Source organism: Mytilus galloprovincialis, chromosome 2, assembly GCF_965363235.1.
Source record: "Mytilus galloprovincialis chromosome 2, xbMytGall1.hap1.1, whole genome shotgun sequence".
In the NCBI taxonomy this organism is placed as follows: Eukaryota; Metazoa; Mollusca; class Bivalvia; order Mytilida; family Mytilidae; genus Mytilus; species Mytilus galloprovincialis.
Genome location: NC_134839.1, coordinates 114,556,188 through 114,569,331, shown reverse-complemented (window position 1 = coordinate 114,569,331; position 13,144 = coordinate 114,556,188). Strand labels below are relative to the sequence as shown.

General features: G+C 30.4%; 1 protein-coding gene and 1 long non-coding RNA gene across 3 annotated transcripts in view; one reads left to right on the top strand and one right to left on the bottom strand.

Moving 5' to 3' along the window:
- The window catches only part of LOC143065489 (tyrosine-protein phosphatase non-receptor type 4-like), a 90,977-nt gene that overhangs the window by 29,101 nt on the left and 48,732 nt on the right, over positions 1–13,144 (bottom strand). The gene's annotated exons all lie outside the window — the stretch shown is intronic.
- On the top strand, positions 2,924–12,946 carry LOC143065490 (uncharacterized). Of its 2 annotated transcripts, none has more exons than XR_012975485.1 (2): positions 2,924–3,132; positions 12,527–12,946. It is a non-coding gene; the product is annotated as an uncharacterized LOC143065490 (long non-coding RNA). The 2 variants fall into 2 exon arrangements; XR_012975486.1 differs by having other exon boundaries at positions 12,524–12,946.

Sequence of the window (13,144 nt, the reverse complement as noted above, 5' to 3'; positions counted from 1 at the left end):
TTATTCCCAAGGCTGCAATGAATATTTCATCCTTTTTACTTGAGTAATTTCATTTTTAAGGTTGCTATAAGATTGATTTAAAATTCAAAATCTTCCAAATTAATTGAGAAATTGTAGCAATTACAAGTAACATCCATTAAGTAAGAAGAAGATAAACCAATATATATCCCACTGCACACGATTGTTTGATTACGATATACTTTTCAACAGAAAAATCACCAGAAAATTTCTATGAAAATTGATCATATGCCAATAATTTTCTGCCTTTTCCTGTTGGATGCTAACTTCAAAAGATCTTTTCTTATAGTGTTTATAATAATACTACAGTATGTTTTCTGTTAGATCTCAGCAGGCAGTAAAAAGAACTATACTTTACTTAATTAACATCACTTTAACTCTCCATTAATCCATTCACTTTTTACTTATTAAAATTACGTCCTACAAGCAATAACTTGTAACGATTGAGGTTGCTACATTCAGAAGAGAATTGAATTTTACAAATGATGCCAATCCTTACAGCGTCTAATAGCTTCTCATAAAACAATAATAAGATTATCAATCTCAAACCCACTGTCTCACAAGTCACCAAGAAATTGATACATGTAGAAAATGATTGGAAGTAATAACATGCCCACATTAGATACACAGTGATTACCACTAGCCTCCAGACAAGTTATACATAATCGTTGACTAGAGAACTCAAATCTTTTCATCCATTTTTAAGACAAATATCTTTATAATCTACAATTTTCTTTTCTATTTATGTTGTTGTACTTTATACACAGGACGGCTTTTGATTACGACATTGCATTTCCCAGAGCTCCGTGTTCAGTCAGTACTTTATCCACAGGACGGCTTTTGATTACGACATTGCATTTCCCTGAGCTCCGTGTTCAGTTTAACCAAGATAAACAGGTAATTGGGGGAATTTTCTTTTACAGTCAAATCAACAGAAACAAAACCTATTGATTTTTTAACACTTTAATTTAATAATCAACATCCCTGATGATGCAATGTAGCAGATGTTTATCAGTAACTCAAGCAAAAATTCTAATCCTAATATTATCACTGATAATCACATACCAACTCAAAATACAACTGGTTGCTTGTTTGAATGTCAGTAAGTAACAGGTTCAGACAGCTGAAACTAGATTCCACTGTAAAAACATATACTTGTCTGACAGTGATTTGACACTTTGATTATTGCAACCATCAGGAATTATAGCATTCAATTGAATTATTGTCTTCAAACCAAATCAATATAGAGCTATTTAAGAAAAGCTGGTCTCATGTGGTCAACAGGAAAACAATTACAGAACTGTCTCTCTCCGCTTAGGTTCACAAGAGGTCAATGCATGTCCAACAAATAAGGTTAAACAATTCACAAGACACTGTAATGACAATACTATTCCCATCAACAAACTTAGAATCTATGATTTAATTAGAGACAGATTATAATATAAAGTTATTTGTGATGATAAAAGTCAATATTCCATGTGATACATCTTTGTACAACAGCTTTTTCCATTAACATCTAAACCAAGCTCAGTGTTTAATTAGTATTGAAAACCATATAAATGTAAGCCAGCTTAGACTGTACAGTATTCTAATTAGTCTTTACTCAATCCAGTAAACAACCAAAATAATGGAAATAATGTCTTCCTAGACATGTAAATAACATAGAATGGTCATCAATGGTCAAGTCCAGAATTAATAATGGTTTGCAGCCTCACAAAGAATGGTCATCAATGGTCAAGTCCAGAATTAATAATGGTTTGCAGCCTCACAAAGAATGGTCATCAATGGTCAAGTCCAGAATTAATAATGGTTTGCAGCCTCACAAAGAATGGTCATCAACGGTAAAATCCAGAATTAATAATGGTTTGCAGCCTCACAAAGAATGGTCATCAATGGTAAAGTCCAGGATTAATAATGGTTTGCAGCCTTACAAAGAATGGTCATCAATGGTCAAGAAAAGAATTAATAATGGTTTGCAGCCTCACAAAGAATGGTCATCAATGGTCAAGAAAAGAATTAATAATGGTTTGCAGCCTCACAAAAAATGGTCATCAATGGTCAAGCAAAGAATTAATAATGGTTTGCAGCCTCACAAAGAATGGTCATCAATGATATTAAGTCTAGTATTAATAATGATACACAATTCCTCAGAGAATACTTAATAACTGCAGAAGAATCCGTCCTAATGAGTCATGTAGCTAACTCCAACAGAAATTCAATATTATTTCAATTCCAATTTCTCATTACAGTTTTGAGAAACTTGAAAATGTTGTGATTGAATCGAGAACCAAGTTATTTTTTAAACCACATCCAATGATTGGCTTTATTAAGTGCCTTTAAATGACAATGAAGATTTGTTTTCTGTCCAGGGTTTATAAACCATGTCTGAACCAACTTGTCACAAATTATCAAACAGACAACAACACTGCTATAGATTATTGGTTCTTAGGCAACAATTCTTTGACGCAGGATAATATACCAAAGGAAATATCCTGTTATTATCTATACAAAATATATCATAAAACCCAGGATAATATACCAAAGGAAATATCCTGTTATTATCTATACAAAATATATCATAAAACCCTCTAATTATCATCCTCATATAGAAATGCAAATATTTACCACTGAAAGAAAAAATGTTGAAGTGTTATCATTGAAGTTAAATTATCTTAATTAATTCATATCTCAAAATTTCCTTGAATAAAAGACAAAGGTCTATTTTTTAATTCAAATTTTATGACAGGTTTTAACCATTGTTTAAATAAAAGATATACTAATGCACATATTAATATTGATTATACTAATCATGTTTGTTTTAATTAGATAAACCACAAAAATAGGGAAGCCATCAGAATTTTGTTGATAAATCTTCTACATAATATGTGTCAGATTAACTTCCTTGTCTTAGAACATGTCTAATGGCTATTACATCCTCAAAAGTTTTAGAACATAGCTAATGGTGTCATACGTACCAATCAAATACATCATGTAAAATCATCACAACATATATCATTTCAAATATGTATTTTAGTACTTATAAATGTTCAATTCAGACAGAGGAGGGTGTCAACCAGCCTATTTTCCTTCATTATCTATTAGTCTGTGTGTAGGGTAGGTTTCAAACCATAGAAAGAGACAAATCTTTGATCAATAGGGTAGGTTTCAAACCATAGAAAGAGACAAATCTTTGATCAATAGGGTAGGTTTCAAACCATAGAAAGAGACAAATCTTTGATCAATGGGGTAGGTTTCCAACCATAGAAAGAGACAAATCTTTGATCAATGGGGTAGGTTTCAAACCATAGAAAGAGACAAATCTTTGATCAATGGGGTAGGTTTCAAACCGTAAAAAGAGACAAATCTTTGATCAATAGGGTAGGTTTCCAACCATAGAAAGAGACAAATCTTTGATCAATGGGGTAGGTTTCCAACCATAGAAAGAGACAAATCTTTGATCAATGGGGTAGGTTTCCAACCATAGAAAGAGACAAATCTTTGATCAATGGGGTAGGTTTCCAACCATAGAAAGAGACAAATCTTTGATCAATAGGGTAGGTTTCCAACCATAGAAAGAGACAAATCTTTGATCAATAGGGTAGGTTTCCAACCATAGAAAGAGACAAATCTTTGATCAATGGGGTAGGTTTCCAACCATAGAAAGAGACAAATCTTTGATCAATGGGGTAGGTTTCCAACCATAGAAAGAGACAAATCTTTGATCAATGGGGTAGGTTTCCAACCATAGAAAGAGACAAATCTTTGATCAATAGGGTAGGTTTCAAACCATAGAAAGAGACAAATCTTTGATCAATGGGGTAGGTTTCAAACCATAGAAAGAGACAAATCTTTGATCAATAGGGTAGGTTTCCAACCATAGAAAGAGAAAAATCTTTGATCAATAGGGTAGGTTTCAAACCATAGAAAGAGACAAATCTTTGATCAATGGGGTAGGTTTCAAACCATAGAAAGAGACAAATCTTTAAATGTAAATTTCCAATGGTTGTGCAAAAAAAGGTTCATGGGTAAATAACAGTATTAATGGTAGTATTCACAACTGAATTGAAAGAAAAATGTTCAACATTGAACAAAGGGAAGCAACTCTATCAGTATTAGTGAAGAAACAGTCACATATTTTGTGCAATTTAAAATCCTTTACAATAAAACATGCAGGCTCCAAATTCAATAAGATTAACAATTCCTTCACAGTTTTATAATACAGACTCTGAGTTCAATCTGATAAACAAACATGGTGCTGATTTCAGTTACATTAGTCCATTCTTGTAACTGACTGCTAAAGCATTGTTGATTTTCTCTGCCAAAATCTTCATAATAAAGCAATTAAAGTCGCATGGATTTTTTTGTTCATCTATTTCCAAAAGATTTTAAAATCATTAAGTTTTTGTTTATCTAAGTGCTTTAATGGTACTTTTTATTAGTTTTGAATTTTATTTACATAATAATGATATTCATACAGAAAAATTAATTGTTCATAAGCTAAATTTTAGAACTAAATGATATTCAATACAGAAAAATTCATTGTTCATAAGCTAAATTTTAGAACCAATCTCCAGTTCTGAATATATTCAATTAACTTACTGCATCACAATTTTCATATGAGTTACACACACACAGAAAAAAATTAACAAACTTAAATTTGACTTGCAAGAAAAACAAGCCTTGCTATAAATATTTCTATTTAATTCATTGCATGCTGATTTAATAAGTATGCATTATTAAAGCTCTGACATTAAATTAATGTAAATTTATTCCATCAATGTTACACAAGATTATTAAGTAATTTGGGTAAATGTTTGAATACAGTATACCTATGATCGACTTAACATTTACCAGGATTATTAAGTGCAGAAATATATGTTCTGCTACAGAAAGAAGAGGTTTTATGGATTACTAAGGAACAGAAATATATGTTTGTTTTAGATACAGAATATCCTGCTAAGTCAGTTCTAGAAAGGACATGTTTGTTTTAGATACAGAATATCCTGCTAAGTCAGTTCTAGAAAGGCAGCACATGCTAATACAACATGCTTAATATTGAATAGAGTTCCAATGTCCCCTACTTTGCACATATTTTATCTTTCCAAGGGCAATAACTACTACATGTGTAGCAAATTATTTTAACTTTTAATATATGTTTTAAAAGAAATGTAGGCATATAGATTAGACGGTTGGTCTCTGTTTGAATGGTTTTACACCAGTCATTTTTGGGGCCCTTTATAGCTTGCTGTTCCATGCTAGCCAATGCTCCATGTTAAAGACAAACTTGTCCTAAAGCATTGCTGAAATAAAGTGAAACCCTTTACATACATTTCATAAATATCTGGCAAGAATTGTACTCAAAAGCACTACAAGGCGGGATGGAAAGACATCCAATATTTCTATTTCTTCCACAATTTGTCCCACAGGGGACAAAAAAAGAAAGATGTGGTTTCAGTGGTTATGCAATGATACAAACAGTATACAAGTTTTAAAAGCACTGACATGACAAAGTGCAAAACAATTCAAACTACAAAACCAATGTACTTGATTAATGTATAAAGCAATCAATGAAAAACAACTTGTTACCTGCTTATTTTACAATGGAGAGAGAAGAGTATACCAGTACATGTTGGCCATAAAAGCAGTTATCTATTTATAAAATATATTGCACACTTTTCAATAACTCTATATTTTTTAAACCATTAGTTAATTATGAAGTCAACTAATTATCTACACAAGATAATATTGATGAATAAATCATTTATTTTCAAACTATTTTGACATAACAATGTAAATCAATGGTATTTTTAAATATGCATCTACTTTTGTTTTTGTTCAATATTTTTTGTTAAATAAAAGTAAAATTGTAGAGCGTAACAACTCTAGATCTTCTGGTCAACCTGAAGAATAACACCCCTAGTTCCCTGTTCAAATTTCTGCCTGGGTTCCATTATAAACATCCCTCCTAATCTCACATCAATGTAAATTACCTCCCAGTTTCACCAGAGTTATCATGCAGTAAATAATCATTATGATAAGTGACCAAATATAAAATGATAAATTGTGTTCTGGACATTCAAGTGTGACTAATTCACCTCCGGGTGTCAACTGGGGACTAAACAAATATTGGCTAAAGTGATAATCTGTCCTGATCAAACACAATGTCCAGTTCAGGTACAACAACATTTAACTATTGTCGTATTTTATTTGATTTGTAAATGATTTTTAAATGAAATTTCCTTCTTTGGTTTTTATAAATGGAAAGCAAGTTAATTTAAATACCTGATGCTTGTTTAAATACTATGATCACTAGATATAGAACCATTGTAATTGTTGTCCTTGCTTTTGCTGGTATCACTGTCAGTTCTATAAGTTTTATGGTACTTCAATTTGTGATATGTACTAAAATGGTTTTTGGTTGTTTTATATGTTTTGTGTTATGTTCTATATGGTGATTGGCTGTTTTATTTGTTTTGTGGTATGTTCTATATGGTTCTTGGTTGTTTTATTTGTTTTGTGGTATGTTCTATATGGTTCTTGGTTGTTTTATATGTTTTGTGGTATGTTCTATATGGTGCTTGGCTGTTTAATGATATGGTATGTGGTATGTTCTATATGGTGCTTGGCTGTTTAATGATATGGTATGTGGTATGTTCTATATGGTTCTTGGTTGTTTTATGATATGTTTTGTGGTATGTTCTATATGGTTCTTGGTTGTTTTATTTGTTTTGTGGTATGTTATATATATATGGTTCTTAGTAGTTTCATTTGTTTTGTGGTATGTTCTATATGGTTGTTGATTGTTTTATTTGTTTTGTGGTATGTTCTATATGGTTCTTGGTTGTTTTATTTGTTTAGTGGTATGTTCTATATGGTTCTTGGTTGTTTTATTTGTTTTTTGGTATGTTCTATATGGTTCTTAGTAGTTTCATTTGTTTTGTGGTATGTTCTATATGGTTGTTGATTGTTTTATTTGTTTTGTGGTATGTTCTATATGGTTCTTGGTTGTTTTATTTGTTTTGTGGTATGTTATATATATATGGTTCTTAGTAGTTTCATTTGTTTAGTGGTATGTTCTATATGGTTGTTGATTGTTTTATTTGTTTTGTGGTATGTTCTATATGGTTCTTGGTTGTTTTATTTGTTTTGTGGTATGTTCTATATGGTTCTTGGTTGTTTTATTTGTTTAGTGGTATGTTCTATATGGTTTTTGGTTGTTTATTTATTTTTTGTGGTATGTTCTATATGGTGCTTGGTTGTATTATTTGTTTTGTGGTATGTTCTACATGGTTCTTTGCTTTTTTTATCTATTTTGTTGTATGTTCTATGGTGCTTGGCTGTTTTATATGTTTTTGGTATGTTCTATGGTTCTTGGTTATTTTATTTGTTTTATGGTATGTTCTATATGTTTCTTGGTTGTTTTATATGTTTTTGGTATGTTCTACAGTTCTTGGCTGTTTTATTTGTTTTGAGGTATGTTCTATATGGTTCTTGGTTGTTTTATTTGTTTTATGGTATGTTCTATAAGGTTTTTGGCTGTTTTATTTATTTTGTTCTTGTATGTTCTATGAGGTTCTTCGATGTTGTATTATATTTTGTGATATGTTTTGTGGTATGTGCTATCTGGTTCTTGACTGCTGTATATGTTTTGTGGTATGTGCTATCTGGTTCTTGACTGCTGTATATGGTTTGGCATATGTGCTATATGGTTCTTGGCTGTTTTATGTTATATTTTGTTGTATGTGCTATTTGTATCTTGGTTGTTTTATAATATGTTTCTAGTGCTTAATTTTGTGGTAAAAATGGATGTGTTTGTGGTCCTTCATCTTTTTATGTGGGATGTAGTTTTGGCTGTTTCAAGGAAAAGACATATTGTACTTCATTTTGTCATATATCCTTTGTTGTGTGTTTTTTTACTGTTCTATGAAACAGCCTGTAAAAAAGTACTACATTTATGATGTGCTTGGCTATATTGTAATCTGTATTTAACTGTTTTATTGGCACACCATACACGGGTCCCAAACCATTTGGGTCAGGGTTTGGCGAAAGCTGCTTACAACATGAATGATGACTGATAGATAAAGCAGAGTTACAAAGGTCTATGTTTAGACCAAGACTACTAAAAATTGTCTTAGAGTTTAAGATCTTTAAATGAAAGACATTACATTATTTTTTAAATCTTGCTATGAACATATCACTAGTACTTTTAGGTATCTGGGTACTCACGATAAACATGCATCATAAAATTTATATCATAACAATTTAGGAGTAAGATGAAGATTTTTATGATATCTACCAACATTATTACCTATCTAAATGTCATAATTTGTATATGATAAATAGGTAACCAATGTTTGAACTCTGGGGTACTTCTAACTTTACAATGAAAAATATCATGACTTTGCAGTCACTTACAAGATTAAAGTGAATACATGTACATGTAACATATATTCTCCATCAAGAACCCGTAATAAATTTGCTTGTTTTTTTCTGCCCTAAGAAATTAAAATCCTTTTAACCATTTATAAATCAGTTTTTATTGCTCATAAACTTTTCAAAATTACACCAGTAAATTTGACTTAGCTAAAAATTGCACTGTAAAATAATATTTAAAATGTTTTTACCAAAGACATTGATTTCTAAAGATTTGTAACAGTTATGAAGTTCACACTATCAATAATTAATTGATCTCCAATGTTCTTAGTCTTGCTAACATTTGACAACAGAAACCTTAGGATAACACAAGTCCTTCACAAATAAAAACAACTCAAGCATTTCAATAGATTTTCTCTACAGATTCTCAATACATAATGTTTCTCCAATATGTTCTTAAGTACTAAGTTAACTATAGCAAGGGTTTTACTTGAAATATAAGGCATTTTTTAGTTGTGAATCAGTTCTACTCTCAACATGTTCAACAATACATGGCATATTTGGTATGTTTGATAATTCAGGTTTCAATTGTTCAAAATATAAGGGATCAATACCTATGAAAAATATAGTGGCTGTGCTGTCAAGAGTCCAAAGTATCAGAATCAATACCGCCCTCTATAACCCATTATCATTTCCTTGTCTGAGAAATTATTCAGTAAGCACTATGATATACTACTGTTTGTTTCCCTTAATGGAAACTTGTACACACAATGAACAATGTTTAATATAATGTATCAATATTTTCAATAACTTAAATGGACTATTTGTATCCATTTTGAATTCCACCATTTCAATGTGACTTTTTCCAAAAACAAACATTAATGAGAATTTAAATAGCCAAGTTAAATTGTATGCCATGGTTCATAAAAATTCATTTCAGAATTCATGAATCAAAATTATGAACAGCACAATGATACAATGCTATTTTCATATTATTGAAAAGGTTCAATATTTTCAAAGGAAACAGCTTTTCAGCTTTTCCATTTAACAATATACCTTAGATAGTTATAATTTGTGTTTAAATAATAATATAGGGTTATTGCATGAATATTGGGGAATATTGTCCCGAGTAGAATTTTATATTGCACGAGCTTGCGAGTGCAATATATGTTCTACGAGGGACAATATTCCCCAATATTCATGCAATAACCCTTTTATTGTATAGCAATATAATATTTGAAAGTAAAAATTGGTTTAAACTAAGATTTTGTCGTTAATGACGTCATGAATTTTGAAGATTTATTGCACTAGTGCAATATTAGAATTTATTGCACGCTAACTTTTGGTTACGTTCTGTGGGAAATATTATATTGCTATACAATAATATAAATTATTATTTAATATATTTTGATTAGGTCAGCATATTCAAAATCAACTTTTAATTTAAGTGGGACTTGTAAAGTCATTTTTTAAGAGCCTGTGTACTTTTTTCACTAGTAACTATCTTTATAAACCGAAGCCAAGAACATGTGTTTTAACTGAACCATTCTTTATTACAAAATCAAGGAGTGAACATTTTAATCTCTATAAAAATAATGTTCACAAGATTGAATATTTTGTAAGTTAAACTAACTTGTTTTCCATTTTATTTACTTGTACATGTTAAATTGATAAAATTTTAGCTTTCACAAAATGAAAGCATTAGCTTATTAGTTAGTGCAAAGGACACATTTTGAATTTGTCCTCATTAAAGAACCAAATTTAGTGTTTTATTGAAGAGAAGGTAGATGCAATGTTCAATTGACTCAGCAAACTGGAGTAAATTAGGAACCCTTTTAATGGGCAAAATCGACCAAATATCCTATCTTTGATAGTAATGGATCACATCAGGTTACAGATGATTTTTATTGGTTAACAAACAAACTAACACTATGTTTTTATGGTGACAGTAAGCCTATAGGATCTTTTATAGTTAACTATACAGTATGGTTTATGCTCATGAAGTGTTCACATCTTTGAGCTTTGGTCTTTATTGATACTGTCTCATTATCAATCATACCACATCTTCTTATTTTCATAAATTAAAAAGTCAAATTAAAGATTTGTGAACCTTAATTGTTAATTTTAGGGGATAGTTATGAAGATAAAGATTAACTGCATACTGAACCTTAATTCTTAATTCTAGGGGATAGTTAAAAAGATAAAGATTAACTGCATACCTCGGTTTAGGTGGGAATTGTTCTATTAAACATTGTAGCTATGCATTTATAGGCAATATTTTTATTGACGATTTCAAATATTTGTATGACAGGTGAGTTCTCTATCAAAGGAAATCGTCTGATCACCATTTATTGATATACTACAAATCCACATGAACTAGATACTTATAGTTCAAATAGATAGATTCTTCAAAAGATTAACTCACTATTGCATGCTTCAACTGCTCAATGAAAAAGAATTTAATTTTCATAATTCAACTATTGAAATATTGGATCAATAATTTAAGACCTCTGGTAAAAGACGAATAAGAAATCTTTTGATGGCCTTTTATTCCGAATTTCTTCCCACTGATTATATAAATAAAGTCGTACTGAGTGAAGTGCCATATATAACATTCTCTGCTTTCATAGAACATACCATTGTATTAATAGGTATAGTCAATTCTTCTCTCAGTATCCAATGATCAAACCTCATTCAAATGGAAGGACATAAAGCCTGAGTGTCACTTAAGAAAAACAAATGGTGCTGTTTAATTTGTTTTGAAGGTAACCAATTCATGGTTTGTGAAACAGTAACTGTAACATATCTCCTTTTATCTCTCCCCTTTAATAACATATGTTGAGGGTAACATATATTTAGTAGAAGCTGTTTATTTTTGGCAATATGTGTCCATTTTACTACATGTTTTCATCTATGGATACATCTTTTTTTTATTTTTAGCTATCTGTATCTTTTTTTTTTTCTAACCCTATCAAATGATTAAACTTGTCAAAAAGGGTTTAACTCAGTGTATTGATGTATTGGGAAAGAATTCTAGCATGAAAAACAATTCAGTTCGTTTCCATGTGTCAAAAAATTATTATTAAACAGCACGTAAAGTTAAATAAAATTTTCAATCATTACAGAAAATTATATGTGAATAAATGACTATTAACTTGTGATTACTACGACCATGAGTTTAATCCCGTTACAAAAATACAATAGCATAGTTTCTGAAGGTTTGAAATTAAAACTTAAATCTGATAATACACGGAAAATAATTCTACCGATACAAATCTAATCTACACGAAAGAACAATTAAAGTCCTCTAAAAATATAGCCAATGTTTGACATTATACAGAGAGGGTTTATCTTTAAATCTATAATGCAAGATCGTAATCACGATACATGTAGTTAGAAATCTTCTTTATTATTACTATATAGGGTAGTCATATTTAAATTGTAGTCTTATCATAAGATTGACCCCCTTCCAAGTTCAATTGCTGTAATCTTTAAGATAAACCCCCTCCCCTCATAAAAAGTTGTAGTCTTGTAGATCCCCCCCTCTCTGATATATTACATTATGTGGTTAGTCATTCATAATGATAGATATGATTTTAATACATCATGTCTGTTGCAGTGTTTCAAGGATGCTCACCCAATTTTGTCAATATAACAGAACTATAAACAACCTTCTTACAAGTTGGAGTTTTTGCTAAAAACAGGTTTAACCCATCATTTTTTGTCACAAATGTCTGTACAAAATCAGGCATGTGAATGGTTTCCGTTCACTCTGTTAGTAGACTGTCCGTCTGTCCAATATAATCTAACATTTGATTTTGTCATGTTTTACGGACTTTCCCTCTTTAAATATACCTTGGAGCGTAATATTTTTGTTTAAACTTTCTTAATATTTTTAGAGACAATAAAATACTTCAGGGGCATAAAAAAATGAATTATTTTTCAAAGCCTAACGCTGCCGTAATAGCACTATATCAATTTCATACTTGAAATATCAAGGCAACATTCTCATGGATATTCCCTAATTAAAATTTGTTCGTTAAGTTGATTTAGTATTAAAATTAATATTTTATCTATAAATGAAAATATGAATAATCAAAAATTTCTTAATCACTTTGCCTTCTCATTTCAGTAGATATCATCAAAGCAGTAGGACTATGCAGTGTTACATCATTATACAGAACTTGCTCAACTGAGACAAGCCTCCTCTAGAAAGTATCCCAGCAGGATTAAACAGAAAGTATTTGACAGAAATAGATTTAGTGACAGAAGTTAATCAATAACCATAAACCTTGTATGTAAATTATTATATATGTCACTCCTATGTTTAATGAAGATACTTGTTTTTGAAGATAATGACAGATGATAACTAGGCAGAAATAAACCAGCAGCTGAATTATAGATTTCAGAGGATGACGTGTTGGTTAATACTGATCCTTGTTGTAGTAAACAAAGTTCAAGTAGCAGGCAATGTTTTCCCTTATTGTTATCAGCAAGGTTAATAATTCCATTAGAATGTACTTTAACAGGTCAAATATAACAATTAACTAGAAAATATCATCAGCTTTTTCCAATATTTTTTTATGAAGTATATACAATTATCAAGAGAATATCTCAAGACACATTGAGATATAAGTATAGTATTGTATGGCAAATTATAATCCCAATTTCTACAATATGTAACTATGGGCTCAAGAGAGTCAGTATTTCTAAATTGTTATCAATGTCCAGTTTAAAAAACAAAGTCTGAAGA